Source organism: Barbus barbus (genome assembly GCF_936440315.1).
Source record: "Barbus barbus genome assembly, chromosome: 48".
Taxonomy (NCBI): domain Eukaryota; kingdom Metazoa; phylum Chordata; class Actinopteri; order Cypriniformes; family Cyprinidae; genus Barbus; species Barbus barbus.
Genome location: NC_136726.1, coordinates 16,813,824 through 16,836,617, shown reverse-complemented (window position 1 = coordinate 16,836,617; position 22,794 = coordinate 16,813,824). Strand labels below are relative to the sequence as shown.

The following is a 22,794-nucleotide window of genomic DNA, read 5'->3' as shown; positions in this document are numbered from 1 at the left end:
GCATCCCTATACTAACTGAGTAATATACAAGCAAAATGCCATAATGAATCAATAAACACTTAATATCCATTCTAAGATCCAAAGCAAAGCTAATTTTCCTCGCAGCACCACAGAATTATTACTTGGTGCAAACGTTTAATTTTTGAGACAGCTACTTAGAGGAAACACTCAGACAGTCTCTGTATAGTGCAGAATCATTGTGCTTATATGTCCACGCTGCTTAAGTACTCTTCTGGCTCGGAAACAACATTCCTTGTCCATCACTTAAGAATGGGCCAAGGATTGACTGAATGCAGTATATTCTGAAAAGCATTGGCTTGCGTTTAACTAGAATTAGATTTTTGGGACGTGCAAATCAGTCTACGGCACTTCCCTAGTGAATCAATAAACGTGAAACCTCAGATGCTGATCACAACTTCCATCAGCTCTGCCTTAGAAAGCCAGTGATTGGCTGATGCCCACATCACTCAAATTAGAGTCCCTGCCTCTTTGAGTAAAAACTGGGATTTCTGTAGTTGGTATTTGATGGCTGGATGTTTTGTAACCCTCATCAACATATTAATAGACAAGCCTTTACATTAATCAGATAGGACCAGTTGTCAGTGAACTCTGGAGTAGATCATCATTAAAGTCTAAAAAGGACTAGGAAGAGACCCCCCAGTCCCCCATGAGATATAAATCAGAATGGGACTAGCAGTAAGCGCTTTGCCGAAACTCTCTTCTGCTCTGGACGATGCACCAACAAAAACAGGTGATATATTGCACAAGTGAGAACATGGTTCTGAGATTCACTGCAGCGAGGGAGCATTTAGTCATTACAGTTTCTTAATAGAACAATTCATTATGAAGTCAAACACATAAAGTGATGTAGATTAGATTGGGTCTTCAGCCATAGATTTTTATATGTTTTTTTTTTCTTTTTTTAAATAAGTCATGTGGCTTTAAAATGAGTAATGTGGCTGAATAATGGGAAGAAAATATAATCGCAAATATAAGACAACATATCAAATGTTGCTCTCATAATTCCGTATTGACGGATTCACAGCCTGTCATCAAATTTCTGCCGACAATTACTTCCCAGAGCTGTCCGACATTGAAATCAGAGCTGTTTTTTTGTGGCTTTTATGTGCTAAAAGTTGGCAAAATATACTTTAAGCGCATATGCAGATGTAAACTTTACAGTGTTTACTTGTAATGTCTCAAAATAAAATGTGTTTAAAAAATTGTGGTTGGTAGGATTTTTTTTTTAAATGTTTTTGAAAGATGCATTTATTTGATCAAAAATATATTAAAACAGTAATATTGTGAAATATGACTAGAAGTTTGGATTTTAATATATTTTAAAATGTAATCTATTCCTGTGATCAAAGCTGAATTTCCAGCATCATTACTCCAGTCTACAGTGTCACACGAACCTTCAGAAATCATCCTAATATGCTGATTTGCTGCTCAAGAAACATTTCTTACCATTATCAATGTAGAAAACAGTTGTGCTGCTTAATAATTTTGAGGAAACTGTGATACAAACTGTGATCTGTGTCCTGTCCTGTTGCTGTCTCTCTGTTGCACTGCTTCTGTCACTAAAATAAATTCCTCGTATGTATAAACATACTTGGCCAATAAAGCTCATTCTGATTCTGACACATTTTGTTTTTCCAGATTATTTGATGAACAAAAAGTTCAAAAGAACAGCATTTATTTGAAATGTAAATCTTCTCTAACATTCTAAATATCTTTTTTGTCACTTTTGATACATTTTATGCATCCTTTCTGAATAAAAGTATTTATTTCATAAATTTCATGAAAAATAAATAAATACAGTAAATAAACAAACACACAAATAAAATAAAATAAATAAATAATATCTCGTTCACAGTGTTTCAATATGTCAATATAGACATTTGACTAACCATTTCATAAGGTTAAACTTACATGATATCATACTGTTGAAAAATGCTTACTACTATCAATATCACCAACCCTGTTACTCTTTAAATGCAGAATTTATTGAAAACACAAATAGTACCCGGCAACCCACAGAGAGGCCAGGTGCACCCGGTCTGCATGAGGGGGTGGATTATATTTTCAAACAACTGAATAGAGACTGGACTGCTGAATAAACAAACCAAAGAGGTGATGTCTCGGCCGCCTTTGCTCTCTTGAAGCAAGCAGCCGATAAGCACGTCATTCTGGATGTTCAATTATCATATACTTCAGTGTGCATTCAGAATGCTGAGATAAAATACTTGCTAAGAACTTGTTTATACAGTACAATTAAATTTAAATTGGCTTAAAATCTGTTTCCACGAATGCTACTTATAGTCAAAACGACGTCTCCATACATGACTTTTATTCACAATGCAGTCATTATGTTGAGCATGTGTCCAGCACAGTTTGTATAAATTCCGGTTTTAGCATTGTTGCAGCTAATGGTTTCCGCTGTTTGTTCACATTCACTAGTGGTAATTGTAGACATCACTTAGAAAGATTGAACCTGCTCAAGTCTGGTAAATTCTACTAATGAGAGATCTGACATTTAGCAAACTCTCAAGACTTGTATCACTTCTGCCTTTGGTGTCTCAGTTGGAGCCCTTTGCAGAAAGGTCAAGCTCATGTCTATTTTAGTGACTGTGACTCAGATTGGAAAGGTGTTGATGATGTATGAAACAGATCCGGGCTTACCTAGTTCACGTCTGGACTGACTTGGGGGGGTTCAGACTTGAACAGTCTTTATTTCACTTCCTTCCAATGGCTTTCTACAATTATACATCTGACACAATGGCAAAAAATTATGCAATACATTGTGAAAAAAAAAAGAAATTATTAAAAAATTAAAAAAATTCTAAAAGTAATTTAGATAATCATATAGACATTTTAAACCAAAGAGAGATTAATAGTCAGAAAAAGTAATATTATGCTCTTTATTGTTTTTTTCTGTGAAGCCCATATATTTCTTCAAAATTTTAGCCTGAAGAAAATTAAACAGATTTTTAAATAGATAAGATTTTAGTATAAAAGATTTTCAGTATAAATGTTACGGGGCTGACGAGACGTGAGATGTACGGATCCATTTGCAAAGCTTTATTATAGGACATGGTCAAGACAGGCAGGGTCAAACAACAGCAGACAGGTATGTAGAGGGCAAGACAGAAGCGTGGTCAAGGAAACAGGCGTAGTCAACGATCGGCGTACAATATCCAAACAGGGCAAGGCAGAAAGAATAATCCAGGAACACAGGCAAGAATCAGAACACAGCAAAACCACGAGGAAAACTAGGAACAGAGAACGCTTTGTAGTGCAGACAGGCTAACAATACTCGGCAGTGAGCAATAGCAAGTCCCAGACTTAAATAGAGTGATGGTGATTGTGAAATGGTGATCAGGTGTGGGCGAAATAGTGAACAGCTGTGCAAGTCGTCAGTGCAATGGATTGTGGGAAATTGAGTCCAGTGTGCTGTGTAGTGTAAAAGTCCATGTGGTGAGCGGGTGACCTCTGGTGGTGAGTAAACTGAAGTGCATGGCCAGGATTCGTAACAATAAAAAAATATTTCTGCTTATTGTGTTTTGTTTTGTTTTTCTCATGCGCACATTGCACTATATATACACACTATCATTCAAAGGTTTTGGGAAACAAATAATACTTTTTTGAGAAAGGATGCATTCAATTGCAAAAGTAACTGTGAATACATTTATAATGATACAAATAGTGCTGTCAAACGATTAATCGCATCCAAAATATTTTTTGTTTGTTTACGTAATATGTGTGTACTGTTTATTTACTATGTATATATAAATACAAACACATGCATGTATATATATTTATGACAAATATGTTATATGTTAAATATATTTAGATATAATATAAAATATAAGAATATAAATATATAAATGTAAATACATGTAAATATTTTAAAAATATATTTACTGTATGTGTGTGTATTTACTGTATATATACATAATAAATATACACTGTACACATACATGTATTATGTAAACAAAAACTTAAATTTTGGATGCGATTAATCGTTTGACAGCACTAGTTACAAAAGATTTTTATTTCAAACAAATGCTGTTCTACTGAATATTTTATTTAGCAAATAGTCCTGAAAAACAAAATACAGCATTATTATTGTTAATAATAATAATACAGTTTCTTGAGGCGCAAATCAGCATATTAGAATAATTTCTGAAGGATCATGTGACACTGAAGCCTGGTGTAATGATGCTGAGAATTCAGCTTTGCCATCACATGAATAAATTATATTTGAAAATATATAAATAAAGAACAATTTAAAAATAAAAATATAATAATATTTCACAATATTACAGTTTTTACTCTATTTTTGATCACATAAATGCAAATTTGGTAAGCATAAGAGAATTAAAATAAATAAATAAATAACATTAAAAAAAACTTTAATACAAGCACATGTAGCTTGCATATAATCAAATGCATTCAAAGAATTAACCCTGTAGTCATGCCACAGGTGTGTCCAGACTAATTTCTTGAAAAAAAGTACAACGAGGATGCCAAAGAACATATTGTTTAACTAATATTATTTAAATATTCTTCAAATCAAACTCAAAACACCTGTACATCTACAATTTGCAACAATGCATTTTAAATTGATCTTCTTTCGCTGTCTGAATCTCTTTGCAAACTCTAAAAAAAAAAAATTACCTGTTGCCGAAATCTTTATCACACAAGGTGTTCCTTTTGTTTTGTACTGAGGGGTTCTGGTCCAACAGAATGATGCAGAAAGAGGGGGAGAGAGTGAGAAAGGGAAGGAGAGAGGAGGGGTCTGGCTGTGGAGTTCCTTGATGCAGTCTGTGCAAGGACTGAATGCTAATCAGACAGAGGCCTTTCCCCATGCTTACAGCAGTGCACATACGTCTTGTCAGCCCCTGCAATGATACACACACACACACACACAGCAACATACACACACATTACAGATTCAGATCCAAGGGCCCTCCTTTACAGCATTACTAATTCAACTGGTTACTTTAGCCTTATTCAGAATCAGAATCAGTCATGGTGTGAAAACACACTAAATAAAATAGTCTACATGCACATATTAACATTTTATAGACAAACAAATGCATATGTAATGATTCCCCCTGGGGACCGGATTGATCGTCTGTCATCACCACTGCAGCAGCTCTGGAAGCAGATGTTTTAAATGATCATTTAACGGATAAATCACACTTGCCAGAGTAAAATCTTTTCTGAATGGTGAAGGCGTAGGCTGCTGCTAACAGCTAAATAATTCAACAATATTGATGTGACAGTACACAAGCTTTGCTTGACTTTTATCGTACAAAATGAGAGCATGTAATGAGATGGAGATTATGATGCTCTTTGTAGCAACAGTCTGCACAGTTTTCTGTAACAAAAAAATAAATAAAAATAATAAAGATAAATAAATTAATAAACATATTTGTGAATTTATGTCTTTAGAGAAAAAAAAACTATATTGCTGTATTTTTGCTTTGACATGATCACTATAAAAGTACATTGTTTTGAAAGGCAGTGTTATAGCATTACTTTTTTTTTATATATAGGCCCACTACTATATATATATATATATATACAGTATATACAGTATATATATACAGTATATACAGTATATATATATATATATATATATATATAATACTATTACTACTACGAATACTACTATTCTAAGAATACAGTCTACATAAATAATCTAATATTTTTCTAACAAACAAAACAGATCTTCGTGGGAGATGTGTGGGCAGGAAAGACATACATTAAAACAGTCTATCATATTTTGAGGTAAATACACTACTCTCTACTGGCTAGATAAAATACTACAGGGTCGCATTCAGTTACCCAAAAAAGCATTGCCATGAGGACGACAAATATTAAGAAGCATCTGACTTCTGAACACTATAATTGATCAGAATCTAGCATTTTATGTGGAATTCATGAATATTTGCCTTCTTTATGAACATTTGAACATTTGCCTTCTTTATGAACATCTTAGTGAACAGCTATAACCACCATCATTTATTAAAGCATCTCAAAAATGGCTTTGTCTTAAATAATGTTATTCTAAATGATTATTTAAGCTATTATACATCAAAAGAAAGTATATCAATTCTGAAAAAATATATTGTTTTTCTACCATCTTGGCAACACCAGAAGTTCAGAAACATGTCATATTGTGAGACTGTACTGGGCAGCAAGTTGCCGAGATCAGTGTGTTCTGGAGTAGCCCAGCATGACAGGAACCGGAGCCAGCGGAACGCGTGTGCTCTTATTTATTTAACTCAAGACAAACCCTAGAGAGAGAGAGAGAGATATAAAGAGAGTAGAATAATAAAAAAGAAGGAGTCTCGATTCATTCAAAACCCAAAGAAAGCACCACAGCCCTTGATAGACAACAGACACGTGGTAGCAGTGAAACCAGAGGAGACTCTTGGGCCTTTTCTCCATCTTTCATGGCTGCAGCACTGAGAGAAAATAAGTGCACAGATAAAGAGGGAATTAGTGTATCTATATAAATAGAATGAATGGATATACACTGGAATTGCAGTAGATGGTTTTGGTATACAGAATGTTACCAAATTTCATCTTACCTTAATTTCAGATGCATAGACACATAATTTAGATTTAGACAGACAGACAGCCAGACAGCCAGACAGACAGACAGACAGACAGACAGACAGACAGACAGACAGACAGACAGACAGACAGACAGACAGACAGACAGATAGATAGATAGATAGATAGATAGATAGATAGATAGATAGATAGATAGATAGATATTAACAAGGACAGACAGACAGACAGACAGACAGACAGACAGACAGACAGACAGACAGACAGATAGATAGATAGATAGATAGATAGATAGATAGATAGATAGATAGATAGATAGATAGATAGATAGATAGATAGATAGATATTAACAAGGACAGACAGACAGACAGACAGACAGACAGACAGACAGACAGACAGATAGATAGATAGATAGATAGATAGATAGATAGATAGATAGATAGATAGATAGATAGATAGATAGATAGATAGATAGATAGATAGATAGATAGATAGATAGATAGATAGATAGATGATAGATAGATGATTTTCAGTATAGATTTAGAAAAGATCCGTTGTAATATTTAGACTGTCCACACGAGGTCAGTCATATTCCTTTTATAATTTTTCATTGGGCATTGAATAAGCTTCAATATGAAACCTAAGACAAAAATCTTATTGGCAGCGTGGCTTCTTAGACAGTCATCGCTCAAAAATATCCATTAATCAAACAAATAATAGCATTTAAGTGACATAGACCTATACTACAACCTAAACCATAACTATAGTAATATAATTTCAATAACACACTAATATCAGTATTCATGCACGTTAACACCTCGTTCAAGAGCGAGAAATGAGTTTGAACAAATGTCTATTCAAGCTCGTTGAATGAATAAACCGTCAAACATGCGACAGACAGGGCCAGGGCTTGTAAGAGAGACACCTCACTGCTGGTCCCGCCCTATGAGACATGCGGACTAGAAGAATAGAAGTTGCTACGGTGTAACAAGTGAGTTGTGTCTCTCCATTCTGAGACCGTTTTACATTCGTCAAAACCCGCAGCGCAGAATAAAAGTTCCAACATTGTAACAAGCGGTGTGTTTAGATATATTTTAGAACGCTTTTACTCCAGTTAAACGCCATAGCGCAACATTGTAACAAAGTAGTTTGTCTCGCGACGAGAAGGACAGCTCGGCGTGTTTGCGGTAACCAGCCAAACAGTCCCAAGGAGACAATGTTGGATGGTGTTTTGTGAGCGTTTAAAGGGAATGAGAGTGAACGAGGGAAGCACGCTTTGAGCATTGCAGCGTTCGAGGTAAGAGAGCCTTGGATTTCCTACAAGAATTGCTGTGAAGTCATTGTGATGTGAAGTTACCGGCTCACCTGGAGTGAGGATTTCTGCTTTGGGTACAGATTATATTTTAGATGTTTTATTTGAGTCATAATAACTTAACTGCAACTAGATAATAACCTATGCTGGTAGATCCACACATAACTGTGTGGAACATGGGAGATGGTTTCTAGTGGATCCTATCTGGTCTTTTACTAGATCCCGCGTGTCATATCTACAACACTTTTATTTATAACTAAGGGGAAAAAGGTGTAGATGCTTAACAAGTCGCATTGTATATAATATAGTGCTGTCAAACGATTAATCGCATCCAAAATAAAAGTTTTTGTTTACATGTGTGTATACGGTGTATTTTTCTTATGTATATATAAATGCAAACACATGCACAATATATATATTTAAGAAGAAAATAGTTTACATATTAAATATATTTATATATAATAAAATATTAGACTATAATTATATAAGTGCATATACATGTAAATATTTTCAAAATATATACTGTGTGTGTGTATTTATATATACATAAATATTCACAGTGTACACATATATTATGTAAACTAAAACTTTTTGGATTAATTGTTATTAATTGTTTGACAGCACTAAATAATATATAATGTAATAATCGTTGTTGTATATCAAATTATAAATAATGCAGTGTTTTATATTTCTAGAAGTCATGGCAGTAAATGGTAAAAATATTACATTTCGTCACAATAGGCACACTATACAATATTTTTTTTTATTATTAAAATCATTGTACAGCATGCAAATTCAGTTATTGTCAAGTCTACCAACTACCATGTCCCAAAAAACTAGCTTGACCACCTTAAGATGGTATGACCAGCTGGTGGTTTCAGAACAACTAGAAAAATATCATGTTCCAAAACACATCGATCAACTTTCAAACAGGGACCTTTATAATTGAATTGCAACACTTAGTTTAATTTGTTTTTATATTTATATTTTTATTACAATTATTTTATTTCATGTTTAATTGTTCAATTATTTATGTGAACTTTTATGTATTTTTGTTTTGTTTACTTTTTCCTTTAATCGGTTATCTTATTTTGTCTCATTTCTGATCCTGAAAGAAAGCTGGTTTATAATTAGACTAAAAAATTAGAAAAACAAAACCGTTTGGATTATACACTATTGGGTGACAGGTGTCTGTTTTTTGATGTTGATCTGATTTCACCTCAGCAGGATGTTTATATCTATAGCCCAGTTTGAACCCCTGCCATTATTCTAATCATTCTGTGGCCTGATATAGAAGGTGTTCACATTTAACCTGAGCCTTTCCTTTTCAAAGCTGCAAAATTGAAAGAATGTATCTCGTCAGATTACGTGACTTGTCTATCTATCTATGTCATTAGTTGTATCTGAGTTGAAGGAAACCATAGCCTGTGAAAATGACAGAATCAAAGACAGAGTTGGCTTAGTAAACACAAGGTTGTCCCTTGGATTTTGTTATTAGAAATATGCTTTTATTGTGTGTTCCCCAGACTCCACAGTCCTAGATTGTTGTTCTTGTGTCTAGAAGCTTTGGAATTCCCAGGGTGTGTTTTGTATTTGGTTGTCTGTCGTTCCTGGCATCTATTATTTATTTAAGCGGTGGTTCTCAACTGGTTTTACTTCAGGACTTGTATTGGACATCAAGTACTAACATAAGATTATTGCACAAAAGTTAACCCAAAAAAACTTGCTTTTGCTGGCCAGATCTAAAATCTAATAACCTTGCAGATTTTTTAATTTCCTCAATACTCTCATGGTATTTGCCACCTTAATGAGCCACACATGAAAACTGGAATACAGAAATAATGATGGAAGTTCAAGTTTTTATTGCTGATCCAAATTCCGGGCCTGTGCCTTTCTCGAAATGCAGTTGTCAAACAGTGAAAGTGTCCGCTGGCGATTATGGAGACGAAACCACTGCCAGAAGAAATCCAAGAGGGTTCATCTGTATCTCATTACGGAGAATGCAGTTTTAGCTTCTTTCTGGTAGATGTTTTCTGTCGAGATCAGTACTGAGTTGACTGATTAGAATTCTTGGGGGATTGATCATTTAGGAAAGATTGCACCGCAGCATCACTCATTATCTAATCTATGTTGGTGGTCATCATTGACCAAAAAAAGGCATGATTAGCTTAGTTTTGCGGCATGGTTCCAACTTGGCTCATTTGTTTAAGTCTGCGATGTGCATGTCAGGATATAAGCTTTGTTTTGAAGTTAAATTTTACTCCCTTTCAGATTCTGCATATAAGAACTGAATATTTTTAGGAGCCTCTAGGTGCTCTTACTGTACTTTGCCCTCCAGTCAGCAGTGGCCTATGGAATGACATACGATAGCCGTACTTGTATGTTGTTGCAGCTGCTTATGCTATGTACTTTACGTTTAAAAGTTTATTGTAATTGTGTGTGTGTGTGTGTGTGTGTTTGAAGTCTCTTATGCTGTTGATTTGAATAAACAGTAAAAACTGTACATTGTGAAATTTATTACAATTTAAAATAACTGTTTTCTATTTGAATATTTTTCAAATGTAAGTTATTCCTGTTATGGCAAAGCTGAATTTTCAGCGTCATTACTCCAGTGTCACATGATCTTTCAGAAATCAATATAATATTCAGATTTGTTGCGCAAGAACCACTTCTTATTATTTATGGTGAAAATGGTTGTGCTGTTTTTTAGGATTCTTTGATGAATAGAAAGTGTAAAAGAGCACGGTTTATTCACTTTGGATCAATTTTATGCATCCTTGCTGAATAAAAGTATTAATTACTTAAAATCTTATTGAGCCCAAACTTTTGAACGGTCTTGTGAAGGAATAATACATGTTCAATATAAGTTAAGCTCTATCTACAGCATCTAGCTATAGCATTTTCAAGGCAAGGCAAGTTTATTTACATACTATATATTTTTAAAGTTCACGTACAATAGCAGGTACAATAGGGTCAGGCAGTAAAACATTAAAACACACTATTTTTTAACAGTATAGCCACAAAACTTAGACATAATACATTTTAAAACTAGTATAAAAGAATTACACTAAAGTATTTGAATGTATAGCCAATCTTTCAGAGTGATACTTTAATTTGTATTGAACCTAGAACACTCCTTAAGACCAGAGCAAAAGTCTGCATCTAGGCAAATAAAAGGAATAATCTGTACTCTAAGACACAGTACTGTTTCTCCGAGTTGTATTTGGAGAAAAAGGTCAAGAGAGTCCCATTCACCACCTTTTAGTAATCAAAGAGCTCCATGGTTACACAGATCCCAGGAAGTCCAATTCTCCCAATGGAGGCTGTAGGATTCAATGTGTTCCAGACATGCGAAGGATTGTGCTGATGTGGAATTAATAGAAATCGAATATAAACCCAGTCTTTTCCAGTATAGTCGGCTTGCAAATCTCTCAGTTAATTCTCGGTTTTTGAGCACTTGCAGACCCTAGAAGTACTTTTCCCAGTTCTATTGAGTGTCTCCGTCAGCGACGGATGTCACATGAGTCTCCCGGGCCTCCTGCTTTTTAATAAATGCAGCCAGGCAGACAGAAACTGCGGCCATGTTCTCTGATTCAGCACATACTTGAGGAAAGTCCAACCTTTTAGACTCAACTGGTTAGAAGTAGCTTTCAAGAAACAAGACTGTTCTCATGAACATCCGTCGATTGCCCAGAAATGCCAGGTATTTAGTTTGCTAGAGGAAGAGCTGCTTGTTATTGCTGAATCGCATGTACAGCATGCTGTTTCAGTTTTGAACAATGAGGAACGTAGTCAGTTTGATTGATTGGTTTTAGCAGTCAGCAGAAGTATGTTCTAGTAGTTTGTTTATGGAAAGAAACACTGACATTTTAAGTGTTTTGTCCAGATTCTCTTGCAGTGCTGTGGAAAACCACACAGAGAGTTTTGCCTCCTTTTGGTCCCCAAATTGTGCTGTGCAACGCTTTTTACGTGTATTAAAAAAATATTAAGATTTGGATTTTGACTCCACAAATGTAAAACGATTAAAATTTAGCTTTAGAAAGACACTTGTGACGTTACGTTTCCAGGAAAGTTCTTGCCACAGTTCACCGTGCCTGAAAGAATCTAAACAAGAGACTTGTTGTTGTGCTACAGTAAAGGCATTATGTAATTTCTCAGCAAAGAAAAACTAGTTGGTCTGTCAGCTGTAACCAAAGATTGAGAGTGCCTCATTAGTTTAAATCTGAGGATGCCTGACATGTGCAGGATGCACAGTGTTTCCTCTTAGACGGCATGTGTGTAAGTGCTTTCAAGTCTATTAGCGAGGCTCTTTTCTTTGTTGTTGTGCACCTGCCAAGTGACCTGACTCTCCCCTTTCTGTGTGACATCATATCTTTTATCTTTTATATACCCGGAGGTCGTCAATGCACGTTCAGTTTTGCGGAATTGGGTTACTTGCTAGCACAAGACACACATTGCTAGTCAACTTAAACTCAATTTAGCTTATTTGCTTTCGTAACATGTGTTCCTTGCCTTACTTTGCATGATTCTTCAGTGCACATTATTACAAATAAAAAATCTTTGTCTAATAACTTAAATCTACTAACTTGTTCTGACTTTGAAACTTTTTTCTCTAGTGTTGGATGTTAACTAATATTAAAATAACAATAGGCTAGAGGCAATGTAAAAAGTTAATTTATTTGTAATGCACTTTTCACAATATGCATTGTTCCAAACCAACTTTACAGAAAATATAATATCTTAATATCTTCATGATTTATAGTGATATTTGGCAGATTAGAGTGGGTCAATAATATATTTTACATTAAGCAATCAAGCAGTTGAGAATTGCTGTACTGCCGACTTTATTTAAAGAGCTGGGTGATAATGTAGTTACAAATGCTATACTGACAATCTAGCAGTTGAGAATCGACATTATGGGCTACTGTAATAGGTAATGCAGTCCTTCAAAAACCTTACCAACATTTAACTTAAATGCAAGTAAACGATAAAAAAAAAAAAAAAATTAAGATGCTCTTTAGTGGAAACTTGAACTGAGTCACGGTCAAAGTCTCTTCAAAAGCATCCCAGAAATGTATCACAATATGGAATGGTGTATAAAGTTCTGAAGAGTAATTTCTATCAAATCCCTTTGAAATGGTGCACGGTGTAGGGTTTCCCATTGACCATTCCTGTGCCGTAGAATTATCTCAGCTGTGCTTCATTCCCTCTGTTAGTTGTTGACAGCCAGCTATATGCATTGGAACAATAGGCCTTAGGTGTCTACATTGAAACTGGGGCATCAGCTGTGCGGCTGGATATGACCGTCGGTAACCTCTTGTGCAGGCAGGGCCTAGTGTTCTTCATGCAAACATACACCTATTTGTAAGAGCACACATCTGCAGTTTTAATTGTGATGTGCGTCTGGCTGGTTTCCTGTGAGGACTCGAGAACTTTGCAGGCTGTTGCTGCCGTTCCCACTACTGTCTGGCTCATTTATACAGTCAGTTATGGTGACTGGAGAGATTATTGCGCATTTGAAAGGCAGTGCCTACTGGGAATGTTATGGTTATCGCGATGGTGATACAGAAATCCACGCCTTTTTCTTTTTTCATTATCAAGTAACAATGTTCATTGTAGATTATGAACTTGTTAAAGGGGACCTATTATGCCCCTTTTTACAAGATGTAAAATAAGTCTCTGATGTCCCCAGAGCGTGAAGTTTTAGCTCAATATTCACCACAGATAAATTTTTATAGCTTGTTAAAATTGCCACTTTTAGGGTGTGAGCCAAAACGCACTGTTTTGAGTGTGTTGCTTTAAATGCGAGTGAGCTATTGCTCCCGGAGAAGAGGGCGGAGCTTCAAGAGCTCCAGCTCCGCATTAGCAGTGCTAGCCTTTGCAAATAAACATTTCACTATTAATACAAGCCTGTTATCTTTACAGAAAACTACTCAAAGTCAGTCATCTGATTGTACTGTGCATAATAAATTTGCATTTATGAATTACACAGGAAGCACGGCGGGATAAAAATAACAACATAGCTGATCTCATGCGATCACAAACTTTAAGTCCCACTTCTGATTGTGAGCTCGACAACTTCAAGCGATCGACTCGCATTGCTTTCATATGCAAAATGATGATATGCACAATGCACGGCTCAGATGAGGGGAGATTATGGCGCCGACTCTGTTCATTAGTGCATCCCAAAACACAACACTTGTAAAGCCTCTTTGGCGCTCACATTGTATATATCTCCAGGCTGTGTTTATGCTAATAGGGCAGAGTGCGTCACAAATGGGCAGGACTTTTTCCCCTCGGTGACGGGCACAGAGGGAGAATCTGAAACGGCTCGTTTGGACCGTTTCAGAGAGACCGTTTATGATTTATTCGTTTTATAAAAAAATTAGTTGGTGGATTTTTAACATTATTGGCTGGTTGTTTTCACACACTGTGGCCACACAACTGTGTTCAATCACCTTATAAAAGTGATTTTTGCATAATAGGTCCCCTTTAAATAGAACAGAAGGCCTTTTTAGATGGTTATTCTTATAGCATCCGACATCAAGGTTCAGATTCTGGATAAGGAATGAGAAAATGTCAGTAATTTTTGTTATTTTTCATTTTTGTCAGTCTGTAAAAACTGACAATAATGTCAGTCTTTACAGGTTTTTTTATTGCCTTTTTTGTCTTTGAAACAAGCGTTGAGGGAGTGGCCATTTGTTGCTGGTTTTCTTTGTTCATTGTCATCAGTCAAAATGTCCATGTTTGAGTCTGAAGTATTTTAATGAAGAAAAGATTGAACATTTTTATAATTTTTTCATCCACTGGCTTAATCTCCCCAAGATTTTCAACATTGTCCTCAGCTGACTGGAATGTGCTCAGCAGAGAATTCTTACAGTAATATGACTATATTTAGTCTTTGGGTGTGGGTTTGGATCTGGGAAGATTTTATCATCTTTATCTTGCCGAATATGTGTTGAAAATTGCCTTTAATAAGGCTTGTTTTATGGTCCTCTTGACTTACAATGCAGCAGGCCACTTCCTCCTGGGATGCCTGGGAAGATATATTTATTCAAATGTCCTTTGATCAGTCTGCCATGCTGTAAATGTATGAAATTTTGTTTTTTCATCTCTAGATGTTCACATATTAGAATTTAGGATTCTGGGCTGTATTCGCTCTATAAAAGGGGTTCTGCTCTATTGTGAAAACAATTAAACTTTCATGAAATTCTTTTTCTGTTTTGCAACAATTCGGGGGGAGGGAATTGCACTTCCATGAAGTCTACAATCCAAAATTGTGCAAATGTCACTTTTTGGTTTTGACATCACCTCGAATGCTGGGTTTTAAGCTCGGTACACACCAAGCCGACGCCAACGAACTAGTGTCGACGAAAGCAGACTGCGGGGTCGGCTCAGGTCGGAAGCGTCTGGGTCCAAAGTTTCCCTGACACACCAAGCCGATGCTCGACACCCGACGGTCAAGTAGCACGTCCGTTCTGCGCCTTTCTCACGCACTGGTTCGCCAGCTGAACAGCCAATCAAAATGATCAGATGGCCCGACTGACCGACGAGCTCCGACGCCGATTCAACATGTCGAATCGGCCAAAAAAAAGGAGACGAGGACCAACTTTTAAGTTCTAGCCAAAGAAAATAAAAATAATGACTTTTTTCAACAATTCGTCTCCTCTGTCTCTCCGTGTCACCTTAGCGTCATTTTAGAAATTATCCACTGAACGCAAAATGCGTACGCTTTGTTGATAAAAAGTCATTATTTTTATTTTCTTTGTGTACAAAAGGTATTCTCGTCGCTTCATAAAATTCATATTGAACCACTGATGGCAGATGGACTACCCTGACGATGCTTTTCATACTTTTCTGGACCGCAACAGTGTTAATTACTTGGCAGTCAATGGGACAGTCACAAGCCTCCCGGTTTTCATCTAAAATATCTTAAATTGTGTTTCGAAGACGAACGAAGCTTTTACGGATTTGGAACGACATGGGGTAAGTGATTAATGACAAAATTTTCATTTTGGGGTGGAGCAACCCTTTAAGCAGTATGGGAAACCAATGATTAAATCATTCAATTAATGCTTCAGTCAGGTTAGATTGATAAAGCAGATCTCTTCACTTTGTCTTCCTCTGGGTACGGCAAGGAAGCGTAAAGGCACGGCTTAGTTTTGCATTTTAACAGCCTGTCCGGGATCTTCTGTGGGTCACATCCCCCTTGTGGAATCTTTCTGTCAGAGGTTTGTCAAATGAAGCTCTCTGCAGCCTTGAACCGAATCTCTCTGGTTGAGCTCTAAAGATAAAGGAAGATGACAAATCAATGTCTGCTGCTAATAAATAAGGAATTTTTCAACCTATACCATCAAGTTTGAAATTCCCACCAGTGGTAAGGATAGTTTTCCACATTTTTAAAATTCTCTTAAATTCTCAATGTGTGACTTTTTCTTATAACATTGAAGGTATGGTTCTCCAAAAATGAAAGTTTTACTCATGTCATTATAAATCTCTATGATTTTCATTTATTATTTAATAGAAAACAAAAGAAGAGTTTTCAAAGACTTTGCTTTCCATGCAAATACAGTAGATGTGAACTGAAGCTTTTAAGCTTTAAAAAGTATCCAAAAGCACCATTAAATGAATCATGAAAGTGATCCAGATGATTAGTGTGCAGACTTCACATCCGTTTTGGCTGAAAATCTTGACATCTGCCCTAGCAGTTTTTCAAAAGATTATTAGAGCATTATATGATTTGTTTGACTCTGATCTGTTCAATGAATCGCATCGATTCTCCAGCTCAGTCCAATTGCGGTATTTAACTTCTCAGTGGAGGGGAAGATTATCACAGAATAATAGCTTAAATTTCAGTCTGTTTCACATCGGAATATCTGTATGACTTAATGAAGAAATATAATGTATGACATATGGTCCCCTGTTAGGATTCTCTTATTGTGCTTTTGCATCTTTTTTGAAGCTTGAAAGCTTTAGTCCACATTCATTTTTCTTAATAATAAAAAAAGTCTGTACCTTTTAAGATCTCTTCATGCTATTTCAGATGATGTCACATTTGCCTTCCCTCAGGATTTTGACAGTGTACCCTTCTATCTAGGGAACGTTCTCGTCTTAATGTAGACACCAGTGAGAAACTAGCAGGAAGCTGTGGTATGCTCTGTTTAAAAGCCACAAACACCAGACAAGAATGCTGCGGTAGTTCAATATAATTGTTTGCAGCTCTGTCCTTAAAAGTTGCCAGATTGCATACAAACATGCAGCATGGACCTTCACTGGGCATGTGCCATGAAGAGTTGCAGAAATTTTTAAATGCACGCAACTCAGTGTTTTTGTCAGTCTACTATTAAGTCAATTAAATTATGGTACAATCTGAAGTTCTTTAATAGTCATAATACAATTAACTGTAAGTTCAGTGTCAGTTCTGTTTTTGCATGTCGAGGCCTGCATATTGGTGAAGTTCATTGACCCTGTGAGTTTTGGGTGGTGCTAGTGCAGCGTTATTGTACGTTCAGACTGGGCCTGTTTACTAACAATGGCGTACTAAGCCCCATCTCTAAACGCTCACCTCGTGGACTTGGTAAAAAGCATTGTTGGCATTTAATTGGCCGATAGTTGCTACACAAAAGCCCTTTCTCCATCATACAAGGGCCCCACCTTTCGGTTTCTACTCGCTGTGATACAACTGAATTTTCTCGGTTGTTTACTTCCTCACAATCATTGAAGTTCACAAAAGTTAAAGAGATACGGATGACACTGACATTTTCTGTCTCAAAAGTGACGTGAATCCATGGTAAATGTTTTCCTATTTGTCACAGAGTCGGCGGCTGCTAAGTGAAATCCCGTGCTGGAATGGAGGACGTGAAAAGACAGTTGCTAGCAGTGATGGTTGAATGTGTTCAGATAGAAAGAGTTTGTCAGGCCCACTATATATCAAGCTAATGAGAGCTGCCCTTGGAGAGGTGGAAGCATGCCCTTAGTCTGAGCTTTGGTTTCACTGCTCAAAGATGGATGATGGTTAAACAGTCACTGAGTCTAACCTCTACAGGGAATGGAAAAGTTCAACTTTTGCTTCAAGCTGCAGGAGGGACCATCATTTGAGTTATACTAATAGCTTTCTTAGGATGTTTGGCTGCTGCTTCTTTGAGCAACTGATTGAATGCGCTGTATTTTTATTATTTGGATATCAAGAGTTTACAGGATATGCTTGTTGCTTGTTCACTAGTGTTTGCCAGGTTTTTGAAGTTTTAATATTTGTACCACAAAAATCTGACTAAGATCTGGCAATTTAGCTTTGTTATTTTTTCCATATTTAGTTGGCAATGGAGTCTTTGGCAGACCATTGTTGTGTCTAGATGTCTTGCTTTTCACAATTGATACAAAACAGATTATATTTAATGTTAAAAAATGTGTTATTTTTTTAAGTTCTAGCCAATAACTGATGCATGTTTATGTTTTATGAATATTTTTATTATTACTTATGCCATTATTCATTTAAAGCAGTTTTGCACTCTAGTCACAAGTGTGTTCATATCTAAATTCCATTAATAGGTTAACTTTGTATTAAAGAGCCAATTTATTCCCTTTTTTGCATTCAGTAGTTCTGCAATGTGGCACATATAAGGGTATGCATAATAATTGACATAAAAAAATGGCAAGATGTTTAAAATAGTTTTAGATGCAGTATTTCAAGTTGCACCACAGAATGTAAACTTTTCAAAATATTTGATGTCAACTACCTATTTTTTTTTGGAGTACTGCAGTCAAGTTTTGCAGAAAAAGGTTTGCCATCTTGAAACAACCACAGTCCTCCGGTTGTCAGGTCACCATTTTGACTGCCTGATTTCCATCTTATCTCTTTGGTGCGTTTTGTGTTTAGTGGGAGGCTAGTCGCTCTTGCACTGATCCGTGGAGGGGGGCCGTAAAACAATCCACCAGTTAAACTTCAAACTCCATGAAAATCCTCCTCCCCCGATTCTGTCCACACACGCGTGCACACAAGCCAAAGCCGATGATCTTTTGTTTTAACTAAACCTGAGAGGCCGTGCATAACCGCTGACAGAATATTAAATATGTTGTCATTTTCAAAAGCTTTTATTTTGTATTCATTCTGCTCTTATCTACCGTTGTCAGCAGTTGTGTTTGTTAGAAATCTTTGCTGGAAACCATAATATTTTCCCTTCGGACTGGCCAGTGTTTCGCTAATTCTTGGGAACGTCTCGCTCTCTGGATACACAGAAGTGTGGTGTTTGCTTGTGACCTGTCTCACTCTCACTGATATGCCTGAGCTGGTTTTGTTTGTTCTTTGGCATGGAGACTTCGGCTGTATGACAACTGTCTGCTGTGGGATGTGCGATTTTTATAATGTGAATTATAAAATTGTTATATGATATAGCTATTACGTAATATTCATCTAAAGGTTCATTACATAAAGTGGCATGTTTTTAAATATATTTTATAATCAAAGCTAGTAACTCCCTATTTAATTTAAACACATTTTAGTTTAAATTTGTAATTTTGCGCCCCACACTTTCTATACATTTTTACTCAAAAATGTAAGTGCAGAGCTCGGAACATTAACATGCTTTCATTTGTTGATACTAGTTACTATTAAATATCCTAAAAAAGCAGTGCTAAGTTTTCTTCTTGTTTCTTGCTTGAAATAGAAACAAGGCATTTCCATAAATCCATCTACTTGAAGCCTTATTTTTGTGCTTGTTTGATAATACTGACCACCATGAGCTTGGTAAACAGCGACATCAAACCCTGAAGTAGTCGCTCTCATGGCTCTGTGTTGCGCTGTGTGTTCTGCAAAGACTAAATATCCTCTTAAATAGGGGTTAGAGTTACTTTAGCTTCACCACAAGTATTTGTAATGGTTGATACAAGGCTTTACTATGGCAACGCATGAGTGTCATGAGCCTTTTTATTATAAAACATTATGGTGATTTTTTTTTTTTTTTTTTTCCCATGTTGCCTCTGGAGTGAAGATCTTATTGGTAAAGGTTACATAAACCATGTTTCTTTTAATGCGCAAGTCAGATGGTTAGTTCATGTTATTTTCTGGGTTGTGTCTTTCTTTCTGAATGGAGAAAAGCTTGACTTGTTTGCACTACAAAGCCTATCCAAATTTTCCCAAGGGGATGTTCCACCGGGAGAGCAACACATGCTACATCCTGTTCATGTCACAGGGGCAAGAGGGCCCTCTCAACCCTTCAACACAAATTAGGGGTGGGCGATATGGGAAAAATATCATATCACGATTTTTTATAGAAATATCACGATTCACGATTTTTATCCCGATTCTTTGTTAGTTTTACTATTTTGGTTTTACAAGTTGTCTGAGCATTACAGCCAAATTAGAAAGACAAAGATGCATGGCAGATATTTAGGCCAAAGTGGGTGAAGATAAAAAATTAAAAAATAAGAACAAAGATACACATTACAAATACACATAATATACAAATAAAACAAACAGTGCTTTATTTCCAGGTACAATAGGTGTATTTAGCAGAGCATTCAATGAAATTGAATGAACAAATATAAAAATAAAACACTAGATAGACTGATTCCTAAAGCAACTGTATTAAAGTTTTTCAGTCAAGAATAGTGAGTGATTTTTCTCTTTTGCGTTTTGTTGTTTTGTTAACGTTAAATGAATAGTTCCCCCACAAATTAATATTCTGTCATCTGTCTGTCAATTCTGTCATAATGTTGTATTTTTATATCATCATTTACTCAAAAGTTGTTTTAAACCGGAATGAGTTTCTTTCTTCTGCTGAACATTTATAAATGCTATTTTGAAGAAGGTGGAAAACCAATCAGTTGCTGGTCCTCAGTGACTTCCATAGGATTTTTCTTTCCTACTATCAAAGTCAATGTAGACCAGCAACTGTTTGGTTTTCCACTGAGTAAATAATGACAGAAATTCAATTTTAGGGTGAACTATCCCTTTAATGACAGTCGACAGCATGTTTAGTGTCCTGTCCCTTTAAGAGCTGCACGCATCTAATAAACAGTACAGGCACGCATCCGTTTCTCTCTTAACTATTTACTTTCATTTTAGAGATAACCAACTCAGTCTGTATGTAAACCTTGTGTGTTTTGACAGTATTAGCGCAAAATATAACTTAGTTGAGTAATCAGGCGCTGTTAGACAGGCGTTTTAGTGCGCGTGCTTCAGGTGTATGCGCTCAGAACAAGCGCACGTCAGACCAGCGCGCGAATTAAACATTTAACCAGCAAGGCTTGTATGCAAATAATGTACTTTTGCGATCGCGAATAAGTGCAGTGTCCTGTCTGAGTAACTCTACTGCTGTATGTCGTGTTGTACAGTACATAGAGACGGCGGCGCCAGAACTGTATTTGACAATGTGCGCGGTAGCGCGATACTACGATATTTCTTCAAAAGCAGATCGTGGAGACATTTTTATCGTCCACGATCAAAAATCGTCATATCGCACACCCCTAACACAAATGCTGTACAACTCTGGCATCTTCCACAGGCCTTGAGAGTGACGCCCCTGCCATTTCGGCAAGCTCCCGCAAATTAACGCAAGGCCCTGTTGTGCGGATTGTGCATGCATTCCTCCAGCATGACTCTGGCATGCACATTTAAACTGCTAGTTCTCTGTGCCTGTTGTAGCCATTCAAATGAAAACTCTTGGCTATGTTCGGAATGAAGTGCTGGCTTACTGCATACCGAGTATAATATATTGAATACAGGCCACTACTTTTTTTTTAAATGCCATTTGAAACTGTATGCATTATGCAGTTAACATTTTATTCAATAGCACACTTCTTTTGTAAATTTATTTATTTATTTTTCTGGAAGTGCAAATGTATTTTCTTGCATGAAAACTACCCAAACCAGTACTGTGCACATGCAGCATACTGTACTTGCTGTACTTACATTGTCCCTACTCCTCGAGGGCCACCTTCCAGTAAAGTTTAGCTCCAGCCATAATTAAAACACACCTGAACCAGCTAATCAAGGTGTTCAGGATTACTAGAAACTTCCAGGCAGGTGTGTTTGTGCTAAACACTGCAGGAAGGTTGCCCTTCAGGAGCAGGATCAGACACCCCTGCCATAAAGTCCTGTAGGAATGGTATGGTAGTGTGCTATTCTGAACAGAGTTGAGTGGCTCCTGCAGTTTCTGTGGGGGAAAAATTGACAGAAATTAAAATAGCACAATATTTGCCCTATGTTTCACACTTTATGCGTTGACGTTAACTAGACATGATGAATGAGACGCCGGCTAAATCGCCTTATCCTGTAATTCTATTGAAACCTCTCACTTGCTTCCAGACGTCTATGCTTATCATAGCACAGATAGACCAGGAAGAACCTTTTGTTGTGGCTGTCTGTATGCTACTTCCTTATTGTCTTTTGTGACTGAATCATTCAGGAAGTGAATGTTTAAGCTGTATTGATTTTCTCTGCCACTCTGGATAATATTTATTTAAGAATTCTAGAATTATTGAGAAGTGATAGAAAAAACACTGCTTGCTTGACATTCCATAACAAATTTGCAAAGCTGTTATTTTCAGTGATATTGATTGAATTCTGAAGCTGAATACAGTGTTTTATTTGGACTTTTGAAAGCCTATGAGGTGAAGGGGACACAGGATTCTGAGAGGCCGGGCGGTGTTGACTCAGACTAAGCAAACAGGTGTCTGGCCCTGGCTGCCGGGTGAGGCCAACTTGGCTCCTACTGGAACCTGACAGAGGAAATTTAATTTCTCATGCCCCTTATTCTGGGTACACACCACAAGATAATCGGGCTGATTTTGGACCGATTTCTCCCCTTCCGTCAGTCCTAGGTAGTGTCCCGATTATCTGGGTGGATCTAAAGATTATCTTATCAGATTTTCCTGTGGTGTGAGGTGTGTTAAGA

At 36.5% G+C, this 22,794-nt stretch overlaps 1 protein-coding gene across 6 annotated transcripts in view; it reads left to right on the top strand.

The window, feature by feature from the left end:
* Positions 1-7,528: 7,528 nt before the first annotated feature.
* The window catches only part of LOC306866917 (A-kinase anchor protein 13-like), a 99,564-nt gene continuing 84,298 nt past the window's right edge, over positions 7,529-22,794 (top strand). For 4 of the 6 annotated variants that reach the window (XM_079412359.1, XM_079412360.1, XM_079412358.1 and 1 more), the window contains exon 1: positions 7,529-7,885. The gene's annotated coding sequence lies outside the window, so the exon portion shown is untranslated. The remainder of the gene's footprint in view (positions 7,886-22,794) is intronic. The other 2 variants (XM_079412362.1, XM_079412361.1) reach the window with 1 other exon arrangement.